At 43.0% G+C, this 12,428-nt stretch overlaps 1 protein-coding gene across 2 annotated transcripts in view; it reads left to right on the top strand.

Moving 5' to 3' along the window:
* RCAN1 (regulator of calcineurin 1) overlaps positions 1-12,428 on the top strand; it is a 311,157-nt gene that overhangs the window by 126,857 nt on the left and 171,872 nt on the right. The window contains exon 1 of one of the 2 annotated variants that reach the window (XM_086935370.1): positions 4,841-4,862. The exons of the other annotated variant lie outside the window; for it this stretch is intronic. The gene's annotated coding sequence lies outside the window, so the exon portion shown is untranslated. Of the gene's footprint in view, positions 1-4,840; positions 4,863-12,428 lie in introns of those variants that run through there. 2 annotated transcript variants of the gene reach the window in all.

The raw sequence follows: 12,428 nt of genomic DNA, 5'->3' as shown, positions 1-12,428 counted from the left end.
CAAAGGACAATAGAGCCAAAGACTAAAGTGGACTCACCCATTTTTCCATGGGTGGAAACAGAATGTGAATGACGCTCGGAGAGACCAAAGCGTGAATAGGGCCTTTATTGTATATATATAGATGTATATATATATTATATATATATGCACTTCACTCCACCACTTACCTGGATGCAAAGCTGGGCATTCTGGGATTTGCAGTTCTGGACTACGCCCGGATCGACAACAGGTGGGGTCAGCAACATCGGGGGCGGAGCTTCTGCCAAGGCTATAGAAGGCAGCAGAACTATAATTTGGCGCAAGATGGAGGGTTCCAAGACACTTGTGGCGCTGAGGAAGGCAATCAATTGCCAAAATGCATTCGCCTGCAACCTGTGAAAATACATGCCTCCAACTTTGTCCCCAGTTCTGGCCTTCGCTCTTTCTTGTGAAGGAGTTTCTTTGGATATTGTCTGCGTGTGTCAGAGGCGCAGTATGGAGGTCCCCGCTTCATCAGGTTGGTCCGGACACACTCTGGCAACGCTTCGGCATTGTTGTTTCTTCAAGTTATTGAAATTGTCTGGGTCCGCCACGGTGTGCAAAAAGAGAAAATGCGTTTGTGATGATATTATCCTGGCAGTGGGCGGCGTGCACTGTCACTCAGCCCCCGCGAAGTATGCTTTTGTCAGGAGATAACCAACGGCAAAGGCCTTGCCTGCTACAGTAATCTATGAAAGCCATAGTGTCTTTGTACCTTTTTGTAATAAACAGATCGCATATGTGACACCTGGCATAACCTACACCATGCAACAAATCAGGTGTTTGATTGTCACCATAACCAACTGAGGTGTAACACAGTCTCTGGCACATCAAGCCCAGTTCTCCTGTCGTTGCCAGTGCTTGTGTAGACAGCAGCCCACAATCCAATTCAAAGTTTCACTCCCAGTCCATCTACGTCAGGTTCTCCTTTGAAATGCATAAGACACAATATGCAGTACATACAATGTCCCTATGTCGTTGTGAAAGAATGCTTTATTTGAGAGGCAGGATAGAAGTGAAATTTGTGATATTACACTCTGAAGTCTCACAACAGTCCCTGGGGCGTGAGCACGTTTCATGTAGTGCGTGCAAGAGCCCGAAAGATCTGTTAATTCAACCACAGTGCAACAAAACGACTTCTCACATTTTGAATAGATCATTTCTTTGCTCTTGGAGTATTTACAAAAACGTGTCAGAACTTCATCAGGGGTGTCACCACAAAGGCGAGTTGCCCTAGTTATGAATAACAAATTAAAAACATGTTGGAGCTTGCCTGTTCAAAACACATCAGTACACAGTGGTGATAGGAGGACCGGCTACTGAGCTCGCATACATTTGTTTCTACTTATTTCAAAGTAATCTGGCAGGAAGTCTCAGTGAGTTAAACGTAGAGATATGCAGCGATCTTCTAGCTTGAATCTCAGCAGGGCAGACTCAACTGTGCCTCCATCTTAGACTGATAAATTGATTACCTTGAAAATAGGTAATAAGTACACCAGCTATTTAAATTATTTTGAAACGTGTGCTGTATAAATAACTAATTATTTTTTCTCACATACCATTAGTCCTGATTTTATATTGTTGTATTTAGCCTGTCTCTTTTCTGCCTGTGGGATTTCACTGTCATTCACATGATGTCACTACTAGAACCTTTGGTGACATCGTGGAGTGTTTGGGGCTTAGCCTGGTGACAACTGGCAGTTGGAACCAGGCAGGCTGAGTGGCAAGCTGGTCGCTCCTGGTGGGTCTTCGGTATATCTTATTATGTTACCATCTTGAAGACTTGACCTGAAATCTATCCTGAATAAAGCAACCTAAATGATACCAGGCTTCCATTTCAAACATATATATTTATCAAGGATGGACTACAGAGAAGTTCTTGTTTGTGTGACACTTTGCCTCTATCTGGAATTTCAGAACTGTAGAACTATCATTTAGCAAGTTGTGTTCTTTCGGTCTCAAAAAACAGGCACGAGCTTGTCATTATCTTGACTGCTCTATTGACTACACGTGTGCAAGTTTGTTGCTGACATAATCCATCATTAAGTATAACTTGTGGTATTTTCTGCCTGTACTTTATCTAGCTGAGGCCAACATTATGTCACTCTATCGGGTAATTTGTCGAAGACCATAACTGATGTTAAATTTAAAACAAGTATATTTAGGTGAACCTTAGAAAAGTTTAATTCTACTTAGGTCGGTAAAAGACGTTTAGAAAATTTAAATTCTACTTGAGTCGGTAAAAGACGTTTAGAAAATTTAAATTCTACTTGAGTCGGTAAAAGACGTGCAGCGGATAGGAACTGCCGCTATGCTGACCCGATGTTACTGTACCTGGTTCTACAGTGATGCGTTTATTGATGTTACCTTGTGCACTGTGTCTGTGTCTTTCCTAATGACGTAGCATTGTGAGAAGAGATGTAGATTTCATTATGGAGACTGAATGCCAATGTGTTAGGCAAATTTAGCATTTTTTATTTGCATAGCAGGTTTGATTTTTTACTTGCATGGCACTGCTAATACATTACGTCTGATGGCATTTTGATAAGAGATTATGTTACAGACGACAAGAGGGTTCAATGAGTCATGAGACATTCAATATCCCTTCAGCACACACAGTGACTCAGCTCGATGCTTTGTCCTTTGCAGGCATGTTCATTTCAGGTCTTGAGAGTGCTCTTAGTTACAGAATAAAATAGCAGCACAAGTGGTAGTAATACAAATGTTACACCAATGAAAGGGCTGGGTGCTAATAAAGATCTATGGTTTTGCAGGAGAATTGATTAACTGTCTTTGGACAGCGTATCTGGTGCCATTATCTAGTGTGCAATCTGCGGGTCCAGATTTCAATGGCGGCAGGTTGAATCAGCCTTCAAATATTTCCATAGTCAAATCCATTTCTGAGTGCCCTCAATAAATGCTTCCTATTTGTGGTAAGGGGTGATGTTTCTCAAATCTCTTTGGCTGAAGACACTGCTGACAAATGTGTTTCCGCCATCGCCCACATCACCAACTATTCCCTTTACTAGTTGTGTGCGGTGATGTCTCAATAGCTCTCAAAATTACCATATTATACCTGTCCTTGATTATCTCTTTACGGCGTAGCACCAAAGTGCTGTTCCCTTTTTGTCTGATACATGATATGTCTGTGGTCCTGAAGCTCCAAAAGTTCCTTAAAGTCAACAACAACTTGATTCCCTTCTAGCTCGCCCATCTCTTCAAAGCACTGACATGGCACCAGTTCTACCTGCTACAAAGCTTATCCCTCACGTATGAAGGATCTTTCACATCCTCCCAGACTTGCCAGTCAGTGAACACCATCACCAAGTTTCGTTGACCATCCTGCTCAGGCCACAGGCACCATCTTAGATTACTTATTCTTTTTCCTTAATAACAGAGAGTGCCAGTTTTGTTTTACTCCTCCTTACTCTGTCTTTCTACTGACCTTGTTTTTCCTCCAGTGGTGCTCCTTTCACAGTTTCTTTTCAACTTCCACAGTGCTCTCACATATGTTCCTTTGAAGATATTTCAGTCTTACTCAGACAACACCCAGACCTAACTCTGTTGGGGTCTTCAACACCTTCAGTCAGCTATAGAAAAATCTTAGTTTCCCTGGGGAAGGTATGAAAAGTTAACTAAAACCCACTGGCCCCAAAACAACGTACACAACACCCCTTGGTGTGTGAATGTAGAATGCAAAGAAGGAGGCTGTAAACCCCCATTCTCTGATCCCTTCACTGGCTTCCACCTCTTTGCCAAGATTCAAATAAAACTATTCTGACTGCCCTACAAGTCTCAGAGTGGTGTAGCCCCTCACTACCTGCAGAAAATCACTGCTGCCTGCACCCTTTTCAAGAATTCAAGACGTTGCATTTGGCTGCTGTAAGATTTTACACTATGAAACAATTAAACAAATGTTATTTGAAATAATCCTTTAAAAGAACAATACATTTAAAGTCATTTGAACCTATAGTACAAGTGAGCTTTGGGGAAATGCATTGTTTAAGCTCTTACCAACACCCACAAGCGCACGCTGGCACCACAGTTTGAGATCCAATAATAGCGTACAAACAAAATGGAGGTGCAGTTTTGGAGTTTTTTGGGAGAGATGTATCTTTCTGCCCCCTCAAGTACTTGCCCTGAAGGACACGTCTTGCGCTATAACTCTCTCTGTCCCCGTTCTACTGGCTTCTTCTGTGTGTCTTGCCATAATGTGCTAACACTGCATTAAACCCAGACCAATTGGCTTTGCCAGTGCTTGTTATATTTTGTAGTGGGATGAAAATTGCTTCCTATCCATTTATAGTTCACATGGTGAAATAAGTAAGTAGTACCTGGTTTTGTGACTAGGTTATTTGTGCTTTATGGTATGTACGGCATCAGATTACTTGATTTCTTAGGATTGTACAATGCAGGCAGTCTTAATAATTTAGGCGAGCCCTCATTTGAATATTAATTGAGCTGCATAGCCCCAGGCAAGACTTGTTCAGACTTTCCACTGGCTGCAACAGCTGCTGTTTTAAGTGTCACCCTTGAGCTGCAACAAAATGCGAGCCCATATGTAATCACTGTTTCCATTCGAAATGACCCACTCACTATCTCACTGAAACGACATGGTCTACATGCCAGGAAGTCCTAAGTGGACAAAATAAAATATGAGATCGTGCTGCATGCATGCTTCGTATCTGAACACACTTGAGGCTGAGATTAGATTGTCGAAAGACTCTGAGTATCTGCACGACAGACAAGTAGAAGGTCTCTGAGATCATCGTGTGCACTCAGAAAGGCTGAAAATAATAGAGTGAAGTGAAACTATTCGTTTGCTTTCTACCCCGCTATTTAAGGTAAGCGGGGCTCAGTTGAAATTTATTACAAAGATGATTTGCTTGATTGTGGAAAACCTGTTTTTGTGTAAAGGCATGTTATAAAATTGTAAATTGATACTTGTATAGCGCACTACTCACCCGCAAGGGTCTCAAGGCGCTTGTACGAATACCGCTGTGGAACCCGTCCTGGCTTTCCCTGTGAGGCGTCCACTCCTGGGCACCCCCAAGGTGGAGGCCAGGCATCCTTAGCGTTGTGGGGGCCGTTGTGGAGATTAAGCAAGCTATTGCCCAGAGTTGCAGAGTGGGACTCCATGATTGGAATAGGCACCGAGGCGAGAATTATCAGGTCCGTGGAATTTTGAGCCCAAGACCCGCCGAGGCGGGGAATTGAACCCTGGAACCCCTGAACCTCTGCATCAGGGTCTGCCGCTCTAATCATTGAGCCACACTTCTCCATTTTTGTTAGAAAAACACTAAGAATTGTTTTGAATTAATCTGAGTGCAATACAAGTAGTATCGAGAGACATGAGGGAGACGAGGAAAAGAATCTAGTACACATAATTGACATAGGTCATGGACAGATCATTGTCTGTTTAAAATAAACACGCCTTCACTAACTGTGTATGGTTCCTCATACAACATGTGCCTCTCACACGCCAGGGTGGTGGTATAAGTTAATTTTATGCACACAGAGATTAACTTTGGTGGATATATAGTTCTGACACCACCAAATGAGCAGCCAGAATGGGCTCTATTCGTTAATACACCATAAGAAGGTCAACAGAGTGTTCATATGTTTGTGGAATTGCATATGAATTTTTCCCTCACTTTCCAAGGCTTCGGCATTGCCTTTCACCAGTTCAAATATCGAAGATACAATCCAATGCATTTACTCTGCTATCGTTAATCTTCAACATGTGGTATATGTGAATCCTCCTGCATTGTCCAGTTATGCGTTTAATCCAGTCAGGTTGCTCACCTCTTTTGCACTTACCTTGTCTTCCCAGTCTTTGTTTTTCTTTATCTCCCTTCCCTTTATCAGCGCATATGGCGCACTAACTCCGATTCTGTCGATCAAATATTTTTTTGCCTACTGCCCCCCGCCTAAAGATCTATATGCCACAATTCCAATAGTTTTATGTGGTTAACATTTCTATTATAATTTCCATCCAGTTACGCCTACAAAGCTCAGTCTCAAATTATGGGATGAGCAATAGACAAATCTTATTTGACATAAGCAAACCAGACATATTTGAGTATTCATTAGAAGTGAGAGTAATTCAGTGAGTGGAGGCCATTTGTTTGTTGTTCATTTAGCTTGAGCAGTACCACCATGTCAGAGCGCATACACTACAGGTGGATATTGTAAGGATAAACGTTTGTATCTCGATGATTGTCTTACCGGAGGTCATTCTGCCAATACAGTGAGTAACATAATGTTCTCCATTTGAGGGGAGTTGTTTTTCCGAGCAGTTGATATTGCTTTGGTCAGGTAGGTGATGAAGGCTGTTCCAGTGCTCCCTTATATGGAAAAGCTAGAAGACTTTAGAAAAAGGCTATTGTAAAGTGGTATATGAAAACCCAATTGTCTCATAAAGCAGCTCTCCGTTGGAGACCCAGAGATCAAATGACTATGTTGGAATTGAAATTGGGTGGGTCTGATAGGAATCCGACCGATTTTGACATATTAACACCGCTACAGGCGGGATTTCGGTCGCACATTGGAACCCTAGACCAAGCATTTAGGGTTATGCTCCTGTATTGGAAAGAAGTTTTCCTTGGGGGTGGCATGCTTTTTGCAGCCTTCGTGGACCTAAGGTCCGCATTTGATCTTGTTCCAAGGATTAAGTTGTGGGAAGTTTTATTGGGGATGGGCATGCCCAAAGAGCTGGTGGCCCTTCTTATTAACATGCATGATCTTACGCATCCTAAAGTTCGATGGGGCAAACCTGGGGAGGTGACTGATAGGTTCGAGGTCTCTAAAGGGGTTAGGCAAGGGTGTGTGTTAGCTCCTACCTTGTTTTCCTTATTCATCAACGGGGTAACAAATTCTTTTTCTAACCACCCAACTGATGCACCCTCCATTGCCGGCAAGAAAGTCCCCCTGCTCATGTTCGCGGACGATACGCTGTTAATTTCTAAGACGAGACAGGAATACAGCTTGCACTGTCTCGCTTTGAGCTTTTCTGTCGCGAACATGAGCTGGAAGTTATCGTAGGGAAGACCAAATTTATGGTCCTCCGTGGTCCAAGATCAGTCAAAGCTGCAGTTAAAATGGGTGGAGTTATTCTTGATCACACAGCTGTTTTTACTTATTTGGGAGTTACCTTCAGTGAAAATTTAAGTTGGAAACCCCAGATAGACCTCCTCACCCTTAAGCATGCCCAACTTGGTGGAGCTCTGTTGAAGGAACATAGAAACTCTTTTACTAAACCACTGGCTCCCTTGATCAAAATCTATGGTTCCAAAATTCTTCCAGCCATTATGTACGGAGCGGAACTGTGGGGCTTTAGTAACATGTCCCAACTTAAGGTTGCACAGAATAAATTCCTTAAGTCAGCAATAGGGTCACCTCAATCAACACCTCGCATTCCCCTATTATATGACCTAGGTTGTTACCCCGTTGAGGAGATGGTACGGTATAGACCACTGGCGTTTTGGCGGCGTCTATGGACGACACCGGAATTGTCCATGTATGCCGAGGCCCTCCTGGAAGTAAAAGGGTTACGGGGCTCGTCCAGGATCCCATGGTCATCCGAAATAAAAGCCTCTCTGATTGATATGGGGATGGGGTCATTATGGGCCGACCCTGTTACTGCCGTTTTCCCCTCAAAGAAGCTTTTTAAGGAAACCTATTGGAGTAGGATTAAGGAAAAGAGATTAGCAACTGTTCTGCGTAGTTCTATGACAGCATTATTCCTTGTTATCAAGGACGCTCCCATTTATGAAGAATATTGGGACATCATAACAAAGCCACTAGATCGCAAACTGTATTATCAGTTAAGAGTAGGCTCTCTCCCTCTTCGAGGGTTAACGAGCTCCTGGAATCTGCTTGGCAATGATAAATGTCCCTTTTGTGTGGAGGAGGTAGAAACTGTTGACCATTTCCTCTTTTGCTGTCCAATGTACCCACAACCAAAACGAGTATGGCTAAGGCCCGTATGTCGTTTACTGGGAACCAGATGTGCACAGGCCGCTAGTAGAATCTTGAAATCTGACACTTCAAAATATATTATTATAGGTGTAACTAAATTTGTCAGTTGGGCCCGGTTAATTCGGATCCGGAACTTGAGTCCTTAATATATTAGTGTATATGATGCAGTTGGTGGTTTAGCAAGATTGTCTATTTTATATGAATTCTGTTTTTATTTCCTTTGATGGTTTTTTGATTGTATCAGTCTCGAGTCTTGGTATATATATATTTAATAACTTTTTAGTTCTGGTTTTTAGTATGTATTGTATTTATGGATTTTATTGATTATATTAAGACATTTTACTTATGGATTGTGCTGTGTATGTATAGTATGTCTTTTATTATGTAAATCGAAATAAAGACCTTTTGAGTGACTGACTGACTGGAATCCGACCCTGACATTTAATTAGAAACCTTATTTTGACTGTAAGGGAAAATGGAAACCACAGCAAGTTTAGACCTCAGGAAAACAGATTTTTGGAGGTCAGAAGGAGGGGAGTTGCTGCTAGTTCAGGACAAAATTAGCATAAGCAGAATTTAACAGTAGCCAAATGAAAACTAAATATCTTTTAATACTGCTTAGTCAGTAAGCAAGCAATGTTTTCAGTAAACAAGCAACATTGACATAGAGCCATTCGAATGCAAATCTCTGTTATGTGCATTATATCATTTATGAAAGAGACATTCAGTTAAAATGATGCTGCCAGGAAATGGATGTGTTCTCTTTAGAGCAAAAACATTTTTTTTTATCTGTGACAGGTTAAAAGATGATGTGCTGACATCCCTTATCTTTCTAGCCGCCTGAAGCAAGTTCTTGTTTAGGCACTCTATGCAAAATATATTTGTGCTTGTACCAAAGTCAACTTTGCATGTATACCGTAAGCTGTAGTGTGTGTAAGCAGTGACCATATTTGTGTGAAGGTGAGGGTGAACAGCACACAGGCACGTGATTCTCTCATTCTTAAAGGGATGGGTTCTGTCCCTTCCCACACTCTGATCTTCCCTTGCCAAATGTTTCTGTGGTGTGCAGTGGCTAAGGTGGGCCGACCCATTGCGTGCATGACGCACAGAGCCTTACATCAAAAGACTCCCAGTTACCTGGCACAGAAACTGACGATCTCTGGTGGGTCCAGATCCTCAAGAAATGTGGAAAAATTACTACTGAAACCACAAAAATTCCACAAGAAAAGAACCTATAACAGCTCCTTCTCTGGGATCACACCCAGAATTTGGAATGCTGTACCCCCAGAAATCAGACTTAACCTGTCCACTACTGCTTTTAAAAGGGAAGTTAAATCCATCCTCATGGCCAAGTACACAGGAGTATGGTCTGCTGAATCAAGGTGGTGAAAAGCAGCCGTGTTCTCAACCACAAGACACTTATTGATGCTAAATAAAACTATATTGTTTTTTATTATATTCTTTGTACTTTTGTTTGGATCTACTATTATTGCTTGTATATGTAACATTTACTGTTTGTATAGCGCTCTGATATCCGCTAGGATCTTGTTCGCGCTTTATAAAACTTTCAAAATAAATAAATAAAGAGGTGAACAGGATCCTAATGAACAGATTTCATTACAAGACCGGAGGCTACATTATGCATTATCCTTTAATAGCAACTCACACAGCCGCACTACATCATAAAGGATAACGTTCTAGAATAAACAACAAAGGATGTAACCAAGAGATGATCTGCCTCTTTTAAAAGCGGCTCGCCAGCAGATAAGTCACTACTGTTACTTGCTCCTTGTCTTTTAAGCTTAGACTTGTACTTTACTTTAATCTTTATCTCTATATCGCTTTATTTTCATTGTATTGTATAACAGGTACCTTTATGCCTATTTGAAATTATTTTCAGTGTCTTAAACCTCTTTTCCAGCGTTTTTTCTGGCAACCTCGCCATGCTCTTCCTTCAACTCTGTGCCTCAGCACAGATCTTGATGGCGGTGGGTGGCGCAGGCTTCCCCCCTCCCACCCCACCTCCCTACTAATGGACTTCCAATCTATGGTTGTCCACCTCCCTTCTCCCCCATAAAACGCGCGACCGCGCTTCCCCTCATACCGTCTTTACGACCGCCTTCCTCCCTTCGGTTCTCCCCTTCAAAGCGCGTCGGATCGCTTGAAATTTGGATTTCCTGACTTCGGGGATTAGAGGAAAGCACGCTCGCGACACCCGCGTTGCGTGCCTTCCCTGCCAAGCCCCTTTCCTTTCCCCCGGCGGCTGAGCTCGAGCGCGACTGATTTAGCTTGTCAGTTGCTCTGCTTCAGCCGCCGAGGACCTTCGACCACTGACTCATCTGACTCATCTGGGAATATATCCAAACACGCTTTTAAGCGTTCCTTCATTTCATCAATACTTCCCTGCCGTCTCAATACGCTGCTATAGTCTTAACCTAACTTCCCCATTATTTAAACTGTTCACCATAATTATACCCCTTCACCTATTAATAATTACCTTAACTTAATATAATTAAATAAACCCCTTCACCTATTAATAATTACCTTAATTTAATATAATTAAATAAATTTAAAAAAAAAAAAATAAAAAAAAAAGGGGAGAATAGCCTGAGGCTTCACCTGCAAAAAAAAAAAAAAAAAAGAATACCAATTAAAAAAAAAAAAAAAAAGGGAGAGGAGTAATAAGGGGATCTAATTATTACCTTACCTGTTAATAACCTTTCTCCATCACACCATGTCTGACGTGGATTCTGATGATGCCACTGCTAGCTCACCTGCCCCCATTAACGATTCGCTTAAAAAATTCCTGCAACAAGAAATTAAGTCTTGCATGATGTCCTCCCTCAGGGATGTCATGCTCTCCAAAAGACCAGGTGACCCCCAGGATCTCCCCTTACACGGTAAGAGACCCAAAAAGACCAAACATTGCGAAAGCACTACAGGCCCTAGCGCCTTTCAAAACTTAGGAGGTCCTAGCACCTCACTTTGGATGGGAGGCCACCGCGCCCCACTTGAACCTGATGTCCCTCGGGACACTCCTTTGACCGGTGCCCATGGCGGCACAAATGTGTACGGTGTCCCTCGCGGCACACTTTGGAATAGTGCTATTCAAACAAATACAAATGTTGGTCTTGACTCCTCTCCCTCCTCCTTGGATGACAACTCCTCCAAAGACCCCTCAGACGAGTTCGTCTTTGACCTGGACGAGGTCCAACATGATCTCAATTCCCACTTCGATCCGGAACCTACTCCAAAGAATATTATTCTAAACCCTATTGGGGAGGAAATGTTTTCCCCCCTAAACATTTCTCACCCCAACAGCTCTAAATGGTTCCCGCAGGATCATGTTTCCAAATTTGTGGCACGCTGGTTGCGAAACTTTCTGGATAGAAACACCAGAAACACTATGAGGTCTGAATCCCCCAGACCTACCATTGATGACAGAGTCTGCCAGACTCCAAACCTTGACCCTAGCCTCATTAAATTCCTTTTTAAATTAGGGCGTGACCCCAGAAAAGGCTTGGAGAGGGCCCTTAAGGGCTGCCAAGACCGACTCCTGGACGTCCTGGGACCCTTGGTTAGAATCCTAGATATGGCGGAACAGTCCCACCTCTCCTCTACCCCCCTGAACGTCGACCTCGTTCGAGGCTGGAGCCAAAGGGCTATCGTCCTCCTTGGCAACGCCAACTCTGGTTTGAACATTGAGAGGAGGAGATCTATCCTGAACAAAATCAACCCCAAATTAGGTGACATGGCGGAGAAAGAACCCTCCCAGAACCCCAAAGGCCTCCTGTTCGGAGAGGACATAATCAAAGAAATTGGCAAATATGTTAACACCTTTACTGCCCTTGATAGAGCCCAGAATAACCTGAGACGGGTCTTCAACACCAACCTTTTTGGCCAGGCCGGCAGAAGGGGTCGCTCTTCCGGCCGAGGCAACCAACGACCCTACTCATCCTTCAGAGGAACAGGAAGGGGCTTCTACCCCCCTAGACAACCCTTCTTCCCCCAAAGAGGAAGAGGCCCGAGAAACCGTGGTTCAAGAGGCCGAGGCACTCCCAACACCTCCAACTCTACAAGTAAGTACTACTCCTCCTTCTTCTACCCCTCCCATAGTAGGGGGCAGGCTAAAACAGTTTTATCATGTTTGGGATTCAATTACCCAAGACCCATGGGTTTTAGAGACCGTCATGGGTTTCAAGATAGATTTCTTACAGATTCCCGTCCAGTCACACTTACCCCGCCCCTTTGTCCTCTCAGAAGATCAAGAAAAGATCGTGGAGGAAGAAATCGCTTCCATGCTCAAAAAAGATGCAATAGTGGAGGTTCCCTGGTCCAATGCAAGGTTCATAAGCACTCTGTTTCTCGTTCAAAAAAAGGACAAGGGTTGGAGACCCGTAATAAACCTTCGAGAAGTCAACAAATTCCTA

Source organism: Lissotriton vulgaris, chromosome 8 (genome assembly GCF_964263255.1).
Source record: "Lissotriton vulgaris chromosome 8, aLisVul1.2, whole genome shotgun sequence".
NCBI classification, from domain to species: domain Eukaryota; kingdom Metazoa; phylum Chordata; class Amphibia; order Caudata; family Salamandridae; genus Lissotriton; species Lissotriton vulgaris.
This window is presented reverse-complemented; position numbering and strand designations above follow the sequence as displayed.